The sequence below is a fragment of the Sceloporus undulatus genome, chromosome 2 (genome assembly GCF_019175285.1).
Source record: "Sceloporus undulatus isolate JIND9_A2432 ecotype Alabama chromosome 2, SceUnd_v1.1, whole genome shotgun sequence".
Taxonomy (NCBI): domain Eukaryota; kingdom Metazoa; phylum Chordata; class Lepidosauria; order Squamata; family Phrynosomatidae; genus Sceloporus; species Sceloporus undulatus.
Window position 1 is genome coordinate 190,374,171 of NC_056523.1, and position 17,441 is coordinate 190,391,611.

Genomic DNA, 17,441 nt, shown 5'->3' on the forward strand with positions numbered 1-17,441 from the left:
CTCTGGATTATGAAGAGGCAGGATTCTCAAGATGCAAATGTGGGACAGGTGACTGAGATGGACAGAAGGGATAAAAGAGTGGTAACATATCTTGCTGAAATGGTGTGAAGCAAAGCTGGTTGGTCATCATAGAAGACGAAGGATTGACCACATGGACTTCCCAGAATAAAGCGTGGTCCAGAAGGGCTGGTGGGCCCATATGGTGGCCAAAATAATGGTCCATATACAATTCTTCCTGATTGGCTCAAGTGTACCTGCTGTGAGACACTCTCTCTACCTTTCTTCCTTGGGATCTATACTTAGGACCCCCTGACTGAACTGCTCAGCCTGGCTGTGACTGCATTTTGGCACTGGCAACAACAAATGCATCATGACATCTCTGCTCCTTTGCTGCTATGACTGAATGGTGGTAGAATTCAGAGACATCATTGTGTTAGTTGGAATATCAGTATGCATAGAGATCTTGTAATATCTTGGAAACTAACTGTGCAAAGGAAGTTATAGCATAAGCTTTTGCAGACTTGGTGCCCGGCAACTTGGGGAGTGTGGCGTTTAGACACCATGTGCCCCCAAGCCGCCCGGCTGCCCAGACATGGGTGGCTTCATGATGCTCCTGTGGCAGGTCGTTTATACACCACACACTGCTGGAGCATCATGAAGCCACCATGGGGGGATGAGAAGAGCTAGCCGAAAAAAGGAGCAGATCTCTACCACTCCTTTTTCAGCCAGCTTCAAGATAGATTGAGGCTGCAGCATGTGTTTGCTGTGGCCCCAGTCTGTCTTTGAAAGGGGTGGCTTCAAGCTGCCCTTTCTGCCCGTCTGTCTGTGTCTTCCCTTGGTCTCCTTGCTCAGGTCCATGGAGCCATCTGAGGAAGGAGACCCAAGTGTACAATAGCTTACTGCAAATTCCCTTACATAGGAGCCTAGACTGATTTTTTGTTGGCAGATACAGGTTGAGCCACCTTTATCCAAAATGCTTGGGACCAGAAATGTTTGGGATTTTGGAGTTTTTCAGATTTTAGACCTGTAAAGACCTTTTTTATTTAAAAAGGCATTTGATTGTTAATAGGTTGCAGAGACATCTTTTTTATGTGGAGCATGTGCTGTATTTCTGTTTTTATTCTTCTATAAATTTATAACTTTGTATTATTTAAATGAATGGTGTTATCATATGATAGCTTGCTTAATGATGTTTTAACTCCCACCCTCATCAAGTTTTTAGCTCTTTTTTATATTAACCTTGTAAACTCTCTGGATTCCATGTTGGCAGAAAGGCGAAATATATGTAAGCAGATAAAATGCTACTATCTGTAAACTTGTTAAATTTGCAAACTTTGTTTTTTAACATTGTTTCTGAAATATTTCTGAAATGTCATTTTTATTATTTTGGTATTGTTTTCCTTGCCTTTGGCCCATTATTTTATTTTTGACAATTGTCTGCTTGAATGAAGATGGTGCTTTTCACAAAAGTAACAGTTAAGTCTGGATTTCATGTTTGAGAAAGGAAGAGACACTGATTAAGATGTAATGTGGATAGCTATCTGAAAAACACTCCTTTTGAAGATGTTCTTATAATGTTTGCCTCCCTCTTAACCTTTTAACAACTCATTTTGATTTTGTAATAAGGGTGAAACACTACATTGCATTGCATTGCTCTTTCTGGTTTCTAGGTTTTCAGAATATATATGGAATATTGACATAAAATTTCATGAGTATCTTTTTGATGCATGTTCTAAATAGTATTCTTAAAATGGTTGAGGTACAGGAGACATCTTCCTCTACAAAATTTCTGGAACTTCTCTTTACTCTGAAGCCATTTTATTTCCTGCCTCTCGCTTGCATCCATAGCAGAGATCTGCTAGTCACTGAAGCTTGCTTTGCAGCACTGTTGATATGATGACACAGCTTCTGAAACAGGGCCGTCATTCTCCCGATGGGCAGAAGCATTTCTCTGGGCAGTACTTGTTTTATTTGCAGTAATTTACAGTCTGTTAGCATGAGGGGGGCAAAGAAAAGAATTGCTGTGGCATCTTCGAGGCCAACTTGTTCTTTGGTTCGCAAGTCTTTGTAGGCAGATTAAAGAGGAATTTGTGTTTCTTATTAGTGCATCCTGGGGTGGTTGACTGTATTTCTGCCTGAACTGTCGGGAAGGATGTATTAATTGGCTTATTGCCGTGGCTGTGTGCATGTGTGTCATTTAAAAGGGAGCTGAATTCTGAAACTTTAAAAAAAAAACATGCAAATAAAGGAAATCTGAATATATCTGCTTAGTTTGCATAATTTCTTTTGACTTTGCTAGTCATGTGGAGGGGGCAGTAAACTGCAGGACATTGAAGCCTTGCCTCCTGTCCGCTGGAAATCCTACTGAGCCCCCTTTTGGCTTTCGAGATTTTAGCAGGCATTGCACTTTGCAGTGCATATATATAGTTGAGAACTAAGTTTTAAAACAAAAGAAGGGGTGGAGATGGTAAATTTGTCAGGATTTTGCCACTAGTGTTAATTCTGTATCCTTTTTTAAAAAAAACATGAGCTAGACCTTACTTGTTCTATCATATTTTTGTATACAAGCCACCCTTGGTGCAGCTTCTCTTTCTAGGACACCCTAAACACAATTACATTGCAGGTTGAGTATCCCTTATACACAATGCTTGGGATTTTGGGTTGTTGTTGTTATTATTATTATTATTATTATTATTATTATTATTTGAATACTTGTACATGCATACACTGCATATAAGGGATGCAATGGCTTATTGATTAAGATGCCAGTTCTGATGATGGGACAGAAAGTTGGCAGTTTGAGGCCCAGGTACCTTTTTATTCATCATACTAAAAGAAAATATTCTGTGATCCCTTTTTTCAGTTTTTCTAGGGGACAAAAAGACTTCTGGAAAAATGGGAAAACAGATTTCTCCTTGAATTTTTTCCATTTCCCCTCCCCCCCGAAGTTTTCATATCTTTGTTGATTACATACTTAAAAACTGATTTTGTGTTTTGTTGAATGTGCTGACTTTGTTGCTGAATATAAAATGAAATTTACAAAAAAACAAAAAAATTATCAATAGGAGGTTCTTAAGGGGTAGCCATAAAGGTCATTTCTGAAATCACACATTAAAGGTGCAACAAAATGTTGCAGCCTCAGATGTTCCATAAAGCCTCATTCCATCCTTGCTCTTACCCAGTTCTCACTTTTTTCACCTAGAAATCTGTCAGCATTCAGTTTCGATAAATCAAAACTTGGGAAAGTTACTTTTTGGACTAAGTGGTTATTCGCACTGTGAAAATAATCTAGGATGAATCTGGGTTGAATCTCTGTTGTTCACAGGCACCCCAAATGTACCCAATTAAGTTTGGGGAAGGGCTGCCAAAAACCCCCACTTAATCTGGGATATTTGATATCAGGTTTTCCCCCAAGTTTTTTGAAAGGACAAGCATCACCGGTAGTGTGAATAACCAATGCGAATATACTCAGAATAAAACTCTGCATGTTTTGAACATGTTCCGAATGCATTCACATAGCCGACTTCATCTTTATTTGAATTATTATTATTATTATTATTATTATTATTATTATTATTATTATTAACCTTTATTTATAAAGCGCTGTAAATTTACACAGTGCTGTACATACAATCTTTTAGTTAGACGGTTCCCTGCCCTCAGGCTTACAATCTAAAAAGACACGACACAAAAGGAGAAGGGAGTGGTGGTGGGGAAGGGGATGAGGGCCAGCAGTTCTTCTCTACCGCCAAGGCCTGGATCAGGGGAGATGGACTGCTTGCATGTGTGAACAACCTGTGAACAAAGAGATGTGCATCGATGCAGTTCCATACTGTGAATAACAAACAAGCAGAATGTGTGAGTGAGATGATTCACATCATCCCACTAAAAACAATGATGTCTGAATCTAAATCTTTTGGAACTCCTCATTCCACATGATCACAAACCGTGCTGGCTGAGGGATTCTGGAAGGTGCAGTTTAAAAAAAATCTTTTCCAGCCTCTGTCACTAAACAAATGCACCACAGTTAATAACACTTTTGGATGGACCCCCCCCCAGGTTTTATTTGTACTACATTATTCTTTGGCATCCCTGTGCCACTTGCTCTCTCATGTGTGGATGGGAGCTGTTTTGATTTCCCAAGTCATGGTGCTCATATTTGAACTTGAGGAATAGAGGGAGTGCTCTAGTTTCTTAAGTGGCTGCCTCTTCTATAGCCTCCCCTTTTGAGTTGCTTCTAAGTGAGATTCAGCATTTTTAAAGCTTAATTATAGGGAAGTTTTCTATGTATGTCTGGTTACAACAGACATAGTAATACTGAATCATTGACATCCATATTGATTTAGAAAAGAAGTGTGTATTATCTTCCCTACGTCTGTGCTTCAGGCATGGAAATGACTTGCAGAAGCTTCCTGGCTGATTGGAACCATAATTGAGGAAAGTGGCTCCACTGTGTCACTGTCTTATGGAGGGGAGAATACTGTAACAGTTTCAGTCCCAAACAAATATCACTGTATTCTGTCTTCTTGATTTCCAAATACTAGGCATCTTCCCCATCCCAAGTATTTGCCATGCTCCTCTACCATGCATACATTGGTGTTGCATAACAACCCAGCGTGGCATAGTGGTTTGAACATTGGACTATGACTCTGGAGACCAAGATTTGAATCCCAGCTTGGCCGTGTAGATCCACTGGATGACCTTGGGCAAGTCACAGTTTCTCAGCCTCAGAGGATGGCAATGGCAAAACCCCCTGTGAACAAAACTTGCCAAGAAAACTCTGTGATAGGGACACCGTAAATGACTTGAAAGCACAAAGCAACAAGTATAGCCGTGCCTTTGAGTCATCAGCTGCTCTTTAACCATGATAATCTTTTTTGTCTGCCTGAGGGACTAGCAACAGTGGTTCTGCACACTGAGTGCCCCGCGATCCTAGTCTCAAGCAAGGGTGTCTTTGATTAAATTTCCATCTTTCTGTGTGAGCAAGAGCAGCCGAGACATTGGAGGACAGATCCCTCCTTGCTCACTCTTGAGGGCAGGCGAACAAGCCTCCTCCCTTCCCAGTCAACAACAACATCATAATCTTTGCCAGAGTTCTTTCCTTACGTCGCTTGTGAACGAATGTGACCTGATTTTCTGACAGAAGAAAGCTTTATGCTTGAACTGAATGGAAAGTTAGCAGCAGCCGTTTTGAAACCTCACCAATAGTCAGTGGATGGGGCAGATCAGCTCAGATGCTCCTATGCAAGAAAGCTTTTCTTCCTCGCTACCTTGCGTATGTACTTCGGCCACTTGCTCCCTTCTTAAACCAAGCTGCAAAAAGGAGAGACACTGAGGTGCATAAAGGGAAAGCGCGGTGGCCTTGTACAAATGCCAGCATCTTGCAGACTTAGAGGCACTATTTCAGAGCTGTCATTGCCTGTAGTGCTCACATTCACTTCTGGTGTTTTGCCACAGCCTCTGATCAAACTGGCTCTTCAGGTTTTCGTAGAGCTTTAAGTGGTACTTTGGAAAATCCAAGCTCTACCCTGGAAATGGCCTGGGATTGTAGTCATGGGGTGGTTGCCACAGGCACCATTTGAATATGGCACTGTTTTGGCATGGCTAGTTTTGTTTTGTTTGCATATGGTAGTGTTTGTGCACTTTGCCTAAGAAAACCCTGTGGAATTAACAGGGTTGCCATAAGTCAGCCGGCGACTTGAATACACACACAAACACATGCTTATGTAACTCTTTTTAGAAGAAGAAAAATATAACACTCACAATCTCTCAGCAGCGACCCCAAGATTCAGGAACATTTGGTTCCCTTCAGAAATAAAATAGATTATAATGGAAGATGCTTGCAGTCGTGTCCAGTCAGGGTTTTGTTTTGTTTTTTTCTGGTTTAAAGCGTTTTATTGAAGAAGTTAACAATATAAACGAACAGTTATCGAGGGGGCGGAGGGACAACATTCTGAAACAAAGAGACACCAAGGTTGCATGAAGTGCTGCCAGTTATCTAAGTTCATTATATAAAAAGAGTCTTTATAGAAAATACAAAGTTATTTGAAAAGCAGATCATTCAAGAATCTTTGATAGAAGAATATTTCCTATTCTTGCATCCAACCACATATGAGTTAATATCCCACATTCCTTGCAGCCCTTCCAACATAATAGTTGAATGTTTTTATGAAAGTAACAACGCCTAGAAGGGCAAAAGTGCCATCTATAAATAGTCTAGTCAGTATTGACACTCTAGGACTGTGCTGCACTCGGAAATTGTGGAAGGAAAAAAGTCTTCCTCTTGCTGAAGTATGCAAGACTTCCCTGTCATCCATGTTTATGCAGTTTTTTATTTAGTAAATTATTCAGTAACATTTCTTGCCAAGAAAGCCCTGTGATAGGTTTGCCTTAGGGTCTCTGTAAGTCAAACGTGACTTGAAGGCACAAAACAACAATAAATTTTTGTACGGGTTATAATTGATAACAACTCCATGTGTCACAATTATACATCACAAAATAAGTAATCCACCTGTTACACCATGAAGAAAAAAACAAAACAAATTCCTTATCACAGTTCTTCACCTTCACATATATCACATTTAATTCATTTCTGTGAATAACTGGTTGTCAATGTAAAGTCTACATTAATTCTAATATTGGACAAAAGTTGACCAGTTTCTTTAGAAGATCTGTGACTTGCAATTTTGTTCATAAATATTATTTTCCACATTTTCCCTTGCCACTCTTTTATAGTGAACAAAGTAATATTTCGCCACTCTTTTACTTTAATATACTGTTGTTGTTGTTGTTGTTGCTGTTGTTGTGTGCCTTCACATCATTTCTGAGTTATGGTGACCCTAACGTGAACCTGTCATCAGGGGTTTTTTTTGGCAGGTTTCTTCAGAGGGGGTTTGCCATTGCCATCCTCTGAGGCTGAGAGAGTGTGACTTGCCCAAGGCCACCCAGTAGATTTACATGGCCAAGCCTGGATTCAAACTCTGGTCTTCAGACATAGTCCAACTTTAATATACTTGCATTGCATGCTCAAACTATCAATGTTGAGGTTTTGTTTTGTTTTGTTGCATTGTGCTTCGTTTTTAGGACTGTGCATTTTAGTCACTGGATTTATTAAGTAAGCTTGAAATATCAAGCTAGGTGAATAATCAAAATTCTGTGATTGGATGAGCTTGTTTACTTTAAAATTCTTTACAAGCATTGAATGGGGCAGTGTTTGATCAGAACTAAGTCAGATACATTAGAATTAAGCTGCCCTTTTCTGAATTTTATGATTTAAAACGTCCCCTTCAGATGCTGTTTGCCTTTTAGCTCAGGAAACTGTCATGGGAGAAAAGGTTATTCTTCAGCACCTCAGTCTTGTTTGCTGCACCCCCATCCCTTGGCAGTATTTCGACTATGGATCTCTTAATATGTTAATTTGTGGGATTGGTAATTAAGGGTGAGTTATTTTTATATGAAGAGGTTATTGTAATATGGAAAGATGGGGATACTATTCCATGTGGACTTTGCTTGCCAATAACGTGTAGCTTTCTCAGAAGATCACTTCCTTCAGTATCTCCCAAAGGCACTACATTGTGGCTACGGTAATAAGCAAATATGTATTGTATATGTATGTTATATGTCCTTTTAACACTTTGATTTGCTTTGCATCTCCTGTCTGGATGCAGAATAAAAAAACAAGGTAAAATACAAAAGCCATTCCATTGTAATTATTCAATTCACTCTAAAAGGCAGATAATAAATATTAGGCTACAGCATGGTGTAGAGATTTGGGTGTTGGACAATGTCTCTGGAAACCAGAGTTCAAATCCCTGTTTAGCTGTGGAAACCTACTGGGTGGCCTTGGGCATGTCACGTTCTCTCAGCCTCAGAGGAAGGCAATGGCAAACCCCCTTTGAACAAACCTTGCCAAGACCACCCCATGATAGGTTTGCCTTAAGGCTGGCATAAGTCAGAAATTACTAGAAGGCACACAACAACAACAACAACAAATATTATCAGTGCATTTGGTGCTTTACTGAACAGCACCGGGCCAGGAACCTATTTCTTGCAACTGTAACCTTTGAGCAGGGAGATGAAAAGTGTTGGAGACTTCCCCCAGGGGCCAAACAAAATTTTTGTAACTTTTCAGAAACCTTTCTTTGTCTGCAGATGCCCTCCATGGGAAGTGGAGGCCATTTCCACCACGTTTTGAGCCCACCATGGGCCAGTTAAGCCCAAGAGAGGCCATTTTTTTAAAACAAGAAGTGGCCTCTGCTTGTCTAAAATGGCTCAGAAAAGCCCAAACGCATAGCAGTAATGACTCCCTTGTCTCCTAGAGGTCATTTGAGAGCATTGGGGCCCAAAAATATTGTTATTGTTACTATGGGAGTGGGTGTGGCAATGGTGCACATACATAGAGCCCTATACACCCTTTTGGGGTGATGTTGGGCCCCCACTTAATAGAACTGGGTCTTACTTCTGAAAAGGATGAGGACAATTTGATGGAAGAAGAGGAGGAAGATGCCTGCTATGTGGCTTGCCATCACAGTGAGAGTTTCCCATCCCTGTGTTTTAAGCAGTAGGTTATAGGGCTGTTTCAGTGTCCATACCTTTTGGTTAAGTTTTCTTTCAGCGGCAGGACTGATAAGGAATCCAGGAATCCAGGAGACATGGGAGACCTCTATTCCATGCTGTTCTTGCAATAATAATTACTTATGTCCCACCTTATTTCTATTTCAGGATTTAAGGCAGCCTACCACAGTTAAAAACAAACAAAACTGAATATTCACTTCATACAAAAGTGAGAAATGTAATTAAACTATCAATAAAATTATCTCTGTGCTATGTGTCATTTTCATACCAGTAGTTGCTCACGGGGGAGATAAATGCATCTTTTTTTTTCCTTTTGAGCCCCTAAAAACATACAGATTGCATTTGCAGAAAGCTTCCTTTATTTATTCATCTGAACCTTGGTAGGCTTGATCCCCTCAGGAGGGCAGACTATCCTGCAAAATTAATCTAACTCCATCGAAAAATAAAAATGCTATTGGTATCAATATTTAAAACAGGAATGGCAACTGGGGGAGAGAGGCAGGGCCTCATTTTCATCCTCAGACCATAGGCTATAAGAATGCATTTTTTTCCAGTCTGGAAGTGATGTGATATCTATTACTGTATTAACTAGTTTGGGGCAGGGAATGGGGTGTGGGAAGCGTTTTCCCCACCCCTGATTTTTGTTGGCAGTTTTATAAATGAAATCCCCTTATATGGCTGAAAATTGTAGGCAGTTTGGAGAAGTAGCAAAAATACATTGTAGTTGTTTGTTGATTCCCATTAATAGCCATTGTTGTTGTTGTGTGCCTTCAAGTCATACTGACTTATGGTGACCCTAAGGCAAACCTATCGTGGGATCCTCTTGGCAAGATTTGTTCAGAGAGGGTTTGCCATTGCCATCCTCTGAGGCTGAGAGAGTGTAGCTTTCCAAAGGTCAGCCAGGAGGTTTCATGGCTGAGCAAGGAATCAAACCCTCGTCTCCAAAGTCGCAGTCCAGTCTTCAAACCACTACGCTACATAAGTAGGAAGCACAAAAATGTGACTTTCTGAGTTGAAATTCAGAGTGAAGTGGGCAGCCTCCCGTCTGAACTGAGGAATCAAACCAAATCTTGTGACCAGTGCACATCTGTACAAAATGAGATCCCCTGACGTGTTTGCAATGGGTCTACTCTCCAGCATACAGTGTTTCAACCAAATTCTAATCATGCCAGACTCCTAAACAGATGTAGTCTCACTCTGTTGGCTTAATCAAGGGATTAAAATGGACTTTAAATTTTTAAAATTGGATTTCTTAATATTTTTGAACAAATTCAATACAAGACTTTCTGTCAAGTAAACAGAATTAAAGCCTGCTTTCCTGTGTAAAAGAAAAATCCATGGGGGAAAACACTTGATTTCTGAGATCAACCATTACAAATATGCTGTAATAAGCAATGTATTATATTTCCTATGGAAGCAAATTATGAATATTTATGACTCTTTCAACTAAAGAGCATGGATGTTTATTCTCCAGCTCATGGAGAAAACTGCCTAGTAATTGCTAGCTTTGTTTCTGGAACGTTCTTGGCAGTTAGCCCTGAATCCTGCACACCTAGCCCTATCCAGGATTGTGGATCTTTGTTTTGAAGTAAGTGGTGTTTAGTGTCCTTGTGCCAGTGTGTACAAACATAAGTCAAAGAGAGATCCAGGACTTTTACAGTTGGCTTCTGTTACCAGTAAGTAAATAAAATTCCATGCAGGGAAAAGCATTTGGACAAGACGATCCAGTGATGTTGTTCTTAACCTTGGGCAAGTCACACTCTCACAGCCTCAGAGGAAGGCAAAGGCAAAGCCCCTCTGAACAAATCTTGCCAAGAAAACCCCATGATAGGGTCACCATAAGTCGGAAATTAACTTGAAGGCACACAACAAAAACAGCGTATTATAGAGGTTTAGTTAGTGGTTGACAAATTGTGTGTTAATTATATTTTAATTATATTTAAAGCAGTTAGCATCTGCTTTTGTTCAAGAAATCTATGATTTATTAAACTTGATTTAATTTTTTTAAGTAGACTTTTTTTGAATGACAATTTAAATTAATCTACTTGGTAACACATTCTTTCGAAATTCTGCTTTTAACCTTCTAGCTCCGGCTGGATAGTTTCTCCTTGCATGTTACCTACATGAAATGCATGAAACTTCTAGGTGCTTTATCTTTAATTGTACCTAAAATCCAGGAATCAGATAGATGTGCGGAGTCCTGTTTAGGGAACAAGAATAGAGAAGCCTTTGAATGAGGTATTTTGGAAACTTTGTTGTCGGTGGATCAAACACAGACCCGAGACTTCTCTTATACTGCAAAAATAAAGAGCGGCATTAATAGTATTCTGTGCTCCTGCAGCATCTGCCCTCATTGGCCACTCACTGAATTAAGAGGTTCTTTCCCATTCCTTCCAATGTTAAGTTCTATAAAAGCTGTGGCAGATGCCATAGATGGCAGGTGTTTCTAGGTGTGCGGCTGTTTGCATTGTTATTCAGACATCACTGTACTCTCCCTACCTTAACAGATTGTTTCATCTGGCATTTTTCGTACCACAAACAATGGGAAAGTGCAGCAAAGTTGCAAATAGGAGATGCTGTTCTCTTGGGCCCACTGCAGAATTCTGTGAATGAGCCAAGGCCAACACATAATAAAAGCCCGGTGAAAGTTAATACAGGTGGTAGGGCAGCTTTATCTCCTTTAGAAAATTAACAGAGCACTCTTTTCCTTACTATTACTTTCTTTATTGTCACATGGAATACTGCATCCAGTTCTGGGTATCACAGTTCAAAAAGGATGTTGACAATCTGGAGTGTGTCCAGAGGAAGGCAACCAAAATGGTGAAAGATCTGGAAAGCATGAAGCCCTATGACAAGCGACTTAGGGAGCTGGATATGTTTAGCCTGGTGAAGAGAAGGTTAAGAGGTGATAAAATATTTGAAGGGATGCCATGTTGAGGATGGAGCAAGCTTGTTTTCTGTTGCTTCAGAGAATAGGACCAGAACAATGGATGCAAACTCCAGAAAAAGAGATTCCACCTAAACATTAGGAAGACCTTCCTGACAGAGCTGTTTGACAGTAGAACACGCTCTCTCAAAGAGTGGTAGAGTCTCCTTCTTTATACATTTTAAAACAGAGGCTGGATGGCCATCTGTTAGTGGTGCCTTGATTCTATGTTCCTGCATGGCAGGTGGTTGGACCTGATCACCCTTGAGGTTTCTTCCAACTCTATGATTCTATATTAGTCAGAATGTCAGTACAGGTTGTATCTCCCTTATCTTAAATGCTCCAAAACCTAAAACCTTTGGAGCTACAGCACAAGTAGTGTAGTATATACCTTTGTGAGTCTGGAGAGGAATGTGAGTATGGAGAAGGATTGGAACAAATGACCAGGAATGCTGCTGCCTCAAAGGTAGAAGTGGGTGGTGGGAAGGTTCCCCAGAGATCTCTTGTACAGTAATCATGTTCCTTATAGAAAAGAAAACGGTGTAGTATTTGCGGGCTGTAAAGAGAGAGCAACCTGGATTTTGGTCTACACATCAGTGTGCAGGCCACGGCCGCTCTTCCTAGGTCCTGTTGCCCGCCAGCCAGCTCCTGGTTTTGCTTGTCTCCTTCCAGGTACTGGAAAGTTCACTCTATTTTTCATGCATTTTTTAAAAAGCAGGTGTTTGAAATGTCCACATGTCTGTCTCTATGCAGTGTCCTGTGTCTCTGCAGTCTGCAAATACTGCACCATTTTATTTTATACAAGGGACTTGATTACTGTACAGAGGATGTCTGTGGAGCCCTACAGCCACCAGCTTCTGCCTTTGAGCCGGTGGCAGCACCATTCTTTGTTGTTCGTTCACAAGGCAGAAACACTTGGCTGGCAAATATTCCAAAATCCAGAAATATCCCACATCCAAAATGCATTTGGTCTCAAGCATTTCAGATAAGGGAGAATTAGCCTGTATAAACTTATGGTACTTTTGGTTGTAACCAGTTGGCAGAGCAGTCATATGGATGAGAACGTAGTGGAGGGTTGCTCACTTTGTATCCTGCTTTTGGTTTTTCTTCAAATCATCTGACTGGTCGCCGTGGGATATGGAACTAGATAGGCCCTTGTTTGTGTCCTTTTATGTTTTGCGTTCTGTTCCTATACTTGGGTGATACTGTCATTCTTGTTCTCTGTTCCCCATGAAAGCATCAGGAAGCACAAAGAGCAGCCAACCCATTCCTTAGCTGGTATAGGGTGGTGTAACTGTACTGAAAAATATCTCTCATTCCAGCTGAAGTTCAGCTGAGGATATTCTGTTAGCTCTGTGTTTACATCTTTGTTTGGTTAAAATAAATGTGATTTCACGCAGGCCATAACTTAGGTTGGAGCTCTCCTAATTACCAAAGTATGTGCTTGTTCTAGATTTGAAATTCTCCTCCTCTTTGCAGCAGTGAAATGAAACTCCTGCTTTCGTTGCTCCCTCGGCTTTGAAATTTCAAAGAAAGGAGACAAAAAGCACACGGTGTTTTCTGCCTCTGTTTTTGTTTTTTTTCTTTGAGAGGAATTGAATAGGCTTCCAGAAGAGGTAGTGATGTGTGTGTGTGTGTGTGTGTGTGTGTGTATGAGAGAGAGAGAGAGAGAGAGAGAGAGAGAGAATTGCACTCGAGTGATTAATTGGTTAGAAGAATATGCGGGTTCCTGCTCTTTCTTTCTGCCCAAAATATTATCAAAGCTTTCCCTGCTTTGAAAGGACTAGCAAGACTTGTTCATCAAACAGCCTCTGTTGCATTGATCACCCCGGGCATTCGGCAATCAAGAATTAAGCTTTACAAATCAGGAGTTAAAGAGTACACTCTTGTCATCTTCTTGTGTTTCTGCGTTTTGGTCTTGTGGTCTCTGCTCAAATCATGCATCCATTTTGATTTTTGTAATAGTGGGAACTAGAAACATAATCCTATTCTTTTTTATTGCCCCTTCTAATGAAAACTAATATAATAAAAGGAAAATAATAATTGCACCAGGACTGTTGAGTTTTATAAAAATCTGAAATGCTAGAGATTGTTTTAACACAAGGGTGGGCATCATGTAACCAGTCAGATGTTAGACTGCAGCTCCCATCAGCCTTGGCCAGCATAAGCAATAATGAAGAATGCCCTGGATTGCAGTCCATCAGCATCTGGAGGGGGGCAAGATTCCTCCCCTTCTTTTAACAGCTATTAAGATGTATTAGACAAAATTGGAAATGTGCTGTGACCTTTTTTTCTAGAGCCAGTACTTTGCCTGTGCCTTATTGTCATAATCGTAAAAAACAGTGAGCTTTTTAGGAGCTATCTTGTTTTCTGGCTGCAGGAGAGTTAAAATGGATTTGAATGGAATGCTGCACTTCTAGTACATATCTTGCAGTCCTGTTTACAAGCTGCAATAATTTTTCAAAACAAACCATCAAGATAATTCATGGTGTGTATTCTGTAACAAACATCCAGACTCTGCATCTTGTGTCCGTGGGCTGTCAGTCTGTTTTCTAAACAGCAGAAGGAGTCAGTCCTGTGAAGAGGACTAATTTCTTACTGTATTTTTCAGCTGATTTGACTTTCGTGGACTGGGAAACTGCCGTTGTAAGATGTTGCCGTGGAAAGAAGATCTCAGCAAATTTTTCTGTCTTGTAACAAGTAATGACGGGATTGGGTGGGTGGAATTGTCTTTGCTGGAAATGAGCCTTGATAGTTGAAGGTTGAATGCTGTCCTTCCCATTAATGCCCTTATATGGAGGTTGTTGAATTATCCATATTGGCATTCCTTGGGGTGGGACATGCAGCTACTGAATGTTAACCTTATTAAACCATCCAAGCAGCAGTTGCACTGGTACACAGACCTGGCATGCATATGGGTCAGCCCACAAAGCATCACACCAGCCCCACGGAGTGAACATCTCATTGACATTTTTTGGAAGCTGTAGTAATGTTTAATTGTTCCCTTGGATGAAATTTCAAAAGTTTTCTGAGTCTGGTACAGAATTGGATGCTTGGTCCCTTATTTCGCCCTTTCCCATAGGCTGTGTAAGCTTCTCTGAGCTCTTGGGAGGAAAAGTGACAATACTGTACTGGCATGTGAAAGGATTGATTCAGAAAATTGTAAGCAAATTCTCACACAAGTTCCCTGCCGCCTTTGGTTTGTCTGCCTTATCTTGTTTTAAAATCACACAGACATATGGGATTGCTATCTGAATATGGCCCTTTACAAGAGATGAGATCCTGACTACATTCCTTATATTTTCTCCATCCCTTTCTGCAGGTCTGCACTCATGTTGTTCCAAACTGTGACTGTGTCCTAGACCAGTGCTTCTCAAACTTTTGTCTTCCAAATGTTTGGACTTCAATGCCCAGCAGTCCCAGCCAGCATGTCAGCAGTTGAGAATTCTAGGAATAGACATCTGGATGACCAAAGTTTGAAAATCAGTCTTAGGCTGTGGCTGGTTCTGAAGAGCTGGTTTCATGAAACAGAACGTGTACAAGGTTTGGTATGCTCCTATTAATGCCAGGGCATTGCTGTTAAAAGGTCCTGAGCAGTTAGTGGCATTAACTGCAAGCTTGTTTGCAAAGTATTTACAAATGTGGCCTGTATTGTGCATTCATGGTGTATTAGTAGAAGTAAAGCAAATCACCCTCCACTCATGGTGGTCCTACTTTTGTCCCACCACTCCTTCTGTCTTTTTTTTCACCACAAAAGATCTGCTAATGAAAGAAAGACAGCATAGCTACGCAATGTCTTCTTTTTGCTAGCAAAGAGGGAAACTTTTATATGGAAGCACCCCAGGCAGCTTCTGTGCCCAAGAGTTAAATGGCCAGGATCCAAAGAATTGCACAGTTTTGTGTTTCCAGCAGGTCTGTAGAGCTGGGTTTCTTGAACAGCAGTCGATTGCTGCCCAGTCAATTGCATTTGAAGCAGAGGGGGCTTTTGAAACCAGCTGGTACTATGATGCGTAGGTTTACTGCACAAAGGAAATAGAGTTCATTGGAGCCTTTACTATTGTTGGTTGCCTGCATGGCAGTACAAGAATGTATTCTAAAATACCCTTTTTGTAAATGTTGGCTGTAAGGAAAAATATTTTAGGGAAATTAGATGACTTATGTTCTGTTATCTGCTTTTACTTTATGCTGCTGCTGCTTCTCAGTTTTACCAAATGTTTTTCTTTGGTTTTGGGCTCCTGTTGGCCTGTGTCTCCCAATGTGCCTATCAGTTTCTATTTTTGTCACTTTCTTGAAAGTTGTGTAGCATCAGAAAGGCATGTTGGGCAAGGTGTGCACGAATTTGCACTATTTCATGGCTGTATAAAGCAAAAATGTAAAATCAACAAACCTGTGGCTGTTCTGTTGTTTTAAAAAGTCAAACCAAAGGGATGGCTCTCCTGGTGGAATAAAGTCATGCAGCTTTTCAGTGTCAGAGAGGAATTATGGAGGTTCAGGGGACAGAGCACAAGGCCTTCCCTGTCCCTGCAGAATGGCATTGGTGTGACCCATGCATTATCGTACTATATAATATCCACGGATTCTTTATGTATGAATTCAAGCACCCACAGCTTTAAAAAAATATTTTTAAAAAATATTCAAAATGTAAACCTTGATTTTGCTTTTTAATATGAGACACCATTTCACTATGCTACTGTATTTAATAGGACTTGAGCATCCACGGATTTTGGTATACGCGGGGGGGGGAGTGGGTGGTTATGGACGGGGCTGGAACTAAACCCCAGTGGATACCAAGGGCCCACTGTACTAGGCAAAAAAATTATGCCCCCCCCCCCCAAAAAAAATAGACATTAAGTTTTTAAACCATCTGTCTGATGCAGAACAGGGAGTCAGAATTTCCTTGTGTCAGTGCCACAGGGGAGGTGGCAATTTAAATTCATGTTACAGAGCGCTGGTGCAGACGAGCCCTCAGTTTTGTGAATGAGACTAGAGAATGTAATTGGTGAATATATAAGAACGTCTGGTCCATTTCCATGAACATTTTGGTAGCTTTTTTTATATTTTCAGTAATGTTTGGGAATGAAACTCCATTTTAAAGTGAAATGTGTTGAGCTTGAATAGTGACTCAGCGATGACAGCCATCTTAAGAACTCCTTGCATGTTCTTCTGCAGCAGCATTTCAACCTGAGTGGGTTCAGTTTGTGGAGACAGAGGTCCGTCTCCCACTTTTGTGATGTGACCTTCCTGACAGCAGCTGTTTTTATCTCTGTGCCTTCTATATGTGTAATATTACGGTGATTAAATAAATGATGCCACCAAACCTCAGCTGAAGGAAGACTAGCTTGAGTTCGGATAGCTTGTCAGAATGGAAACTTAGATGTCTTGGTAATTGGACTGGAGCTGACTCAAAAGATACCCAGGGAGTAAGAACGCCATTTCCACTGAGTCACTATTCTGATTGCAGCTGCCCATTAAAAGTTGTTTGGTAGGAGGAGATATTTCCCTGTGTGCTTTTCTCCAGTGTGGGAGAAATCTGGAGCCAGAGCAGCTTGGTACTTACGACTAGAACATTTTCAAACCAGGATTCTGTGTTGAATAATGCAGCATCTTAGGTTTTTCATCATCTTCCCTTCCCGTTACACATCAGGTATAAGATAAGGATCTAGAACATTGCACTGTTTGCTCAGCTGTTTTTCACAGTGCTTACGAACAGCAGAATGTGAACGTCCTTTGGGATTCATATTTGTAGATTCTGAAAGATAAATAATGTTTTTTAAGTGCATGTTTCTAGAAATAGAGACCGTTTTTATTTACTTTTAAATTTGCACATATTTAGATTTGTATCGTACTGTATTCCAAATGCTGCATCTGGTTAGCAGCAGTTAAATAGTATGTACAAATCCCTTTTTCTTAAAAGACACTCAGAAAGAGAGAAAATGGCACT

At 40.5% G+C, this 17,441-nt stretch overlaps 1 protein-coding gene across 4 annotated transcripts in view; it reads left to right on the plus strand.

The window, feature by feature from the left end:
• MECP2 (methyl-CpG binding protein 2) overlaps positions 1-17,441 on the plus strand; it is a 95,936-nt gene that overhangs the window by 17,139 nt on the left and 61,356 nt on the right. The window contains exon 2 of one of the 4 annotated variants that reach the window (XM_042450189.1): positions 14,823-15,043. The exons of the other annotated variants lie outside the window; for them this stretch is intronic. The gene's annotated coding sequence lies outside the window, so the exon portion shown is untranslated. The remainder of the gene's footprint in view (positions 1-14,822; positions 15,044-17,441) is intronic. 4 annotated transcript variants of the gene reach the window in all.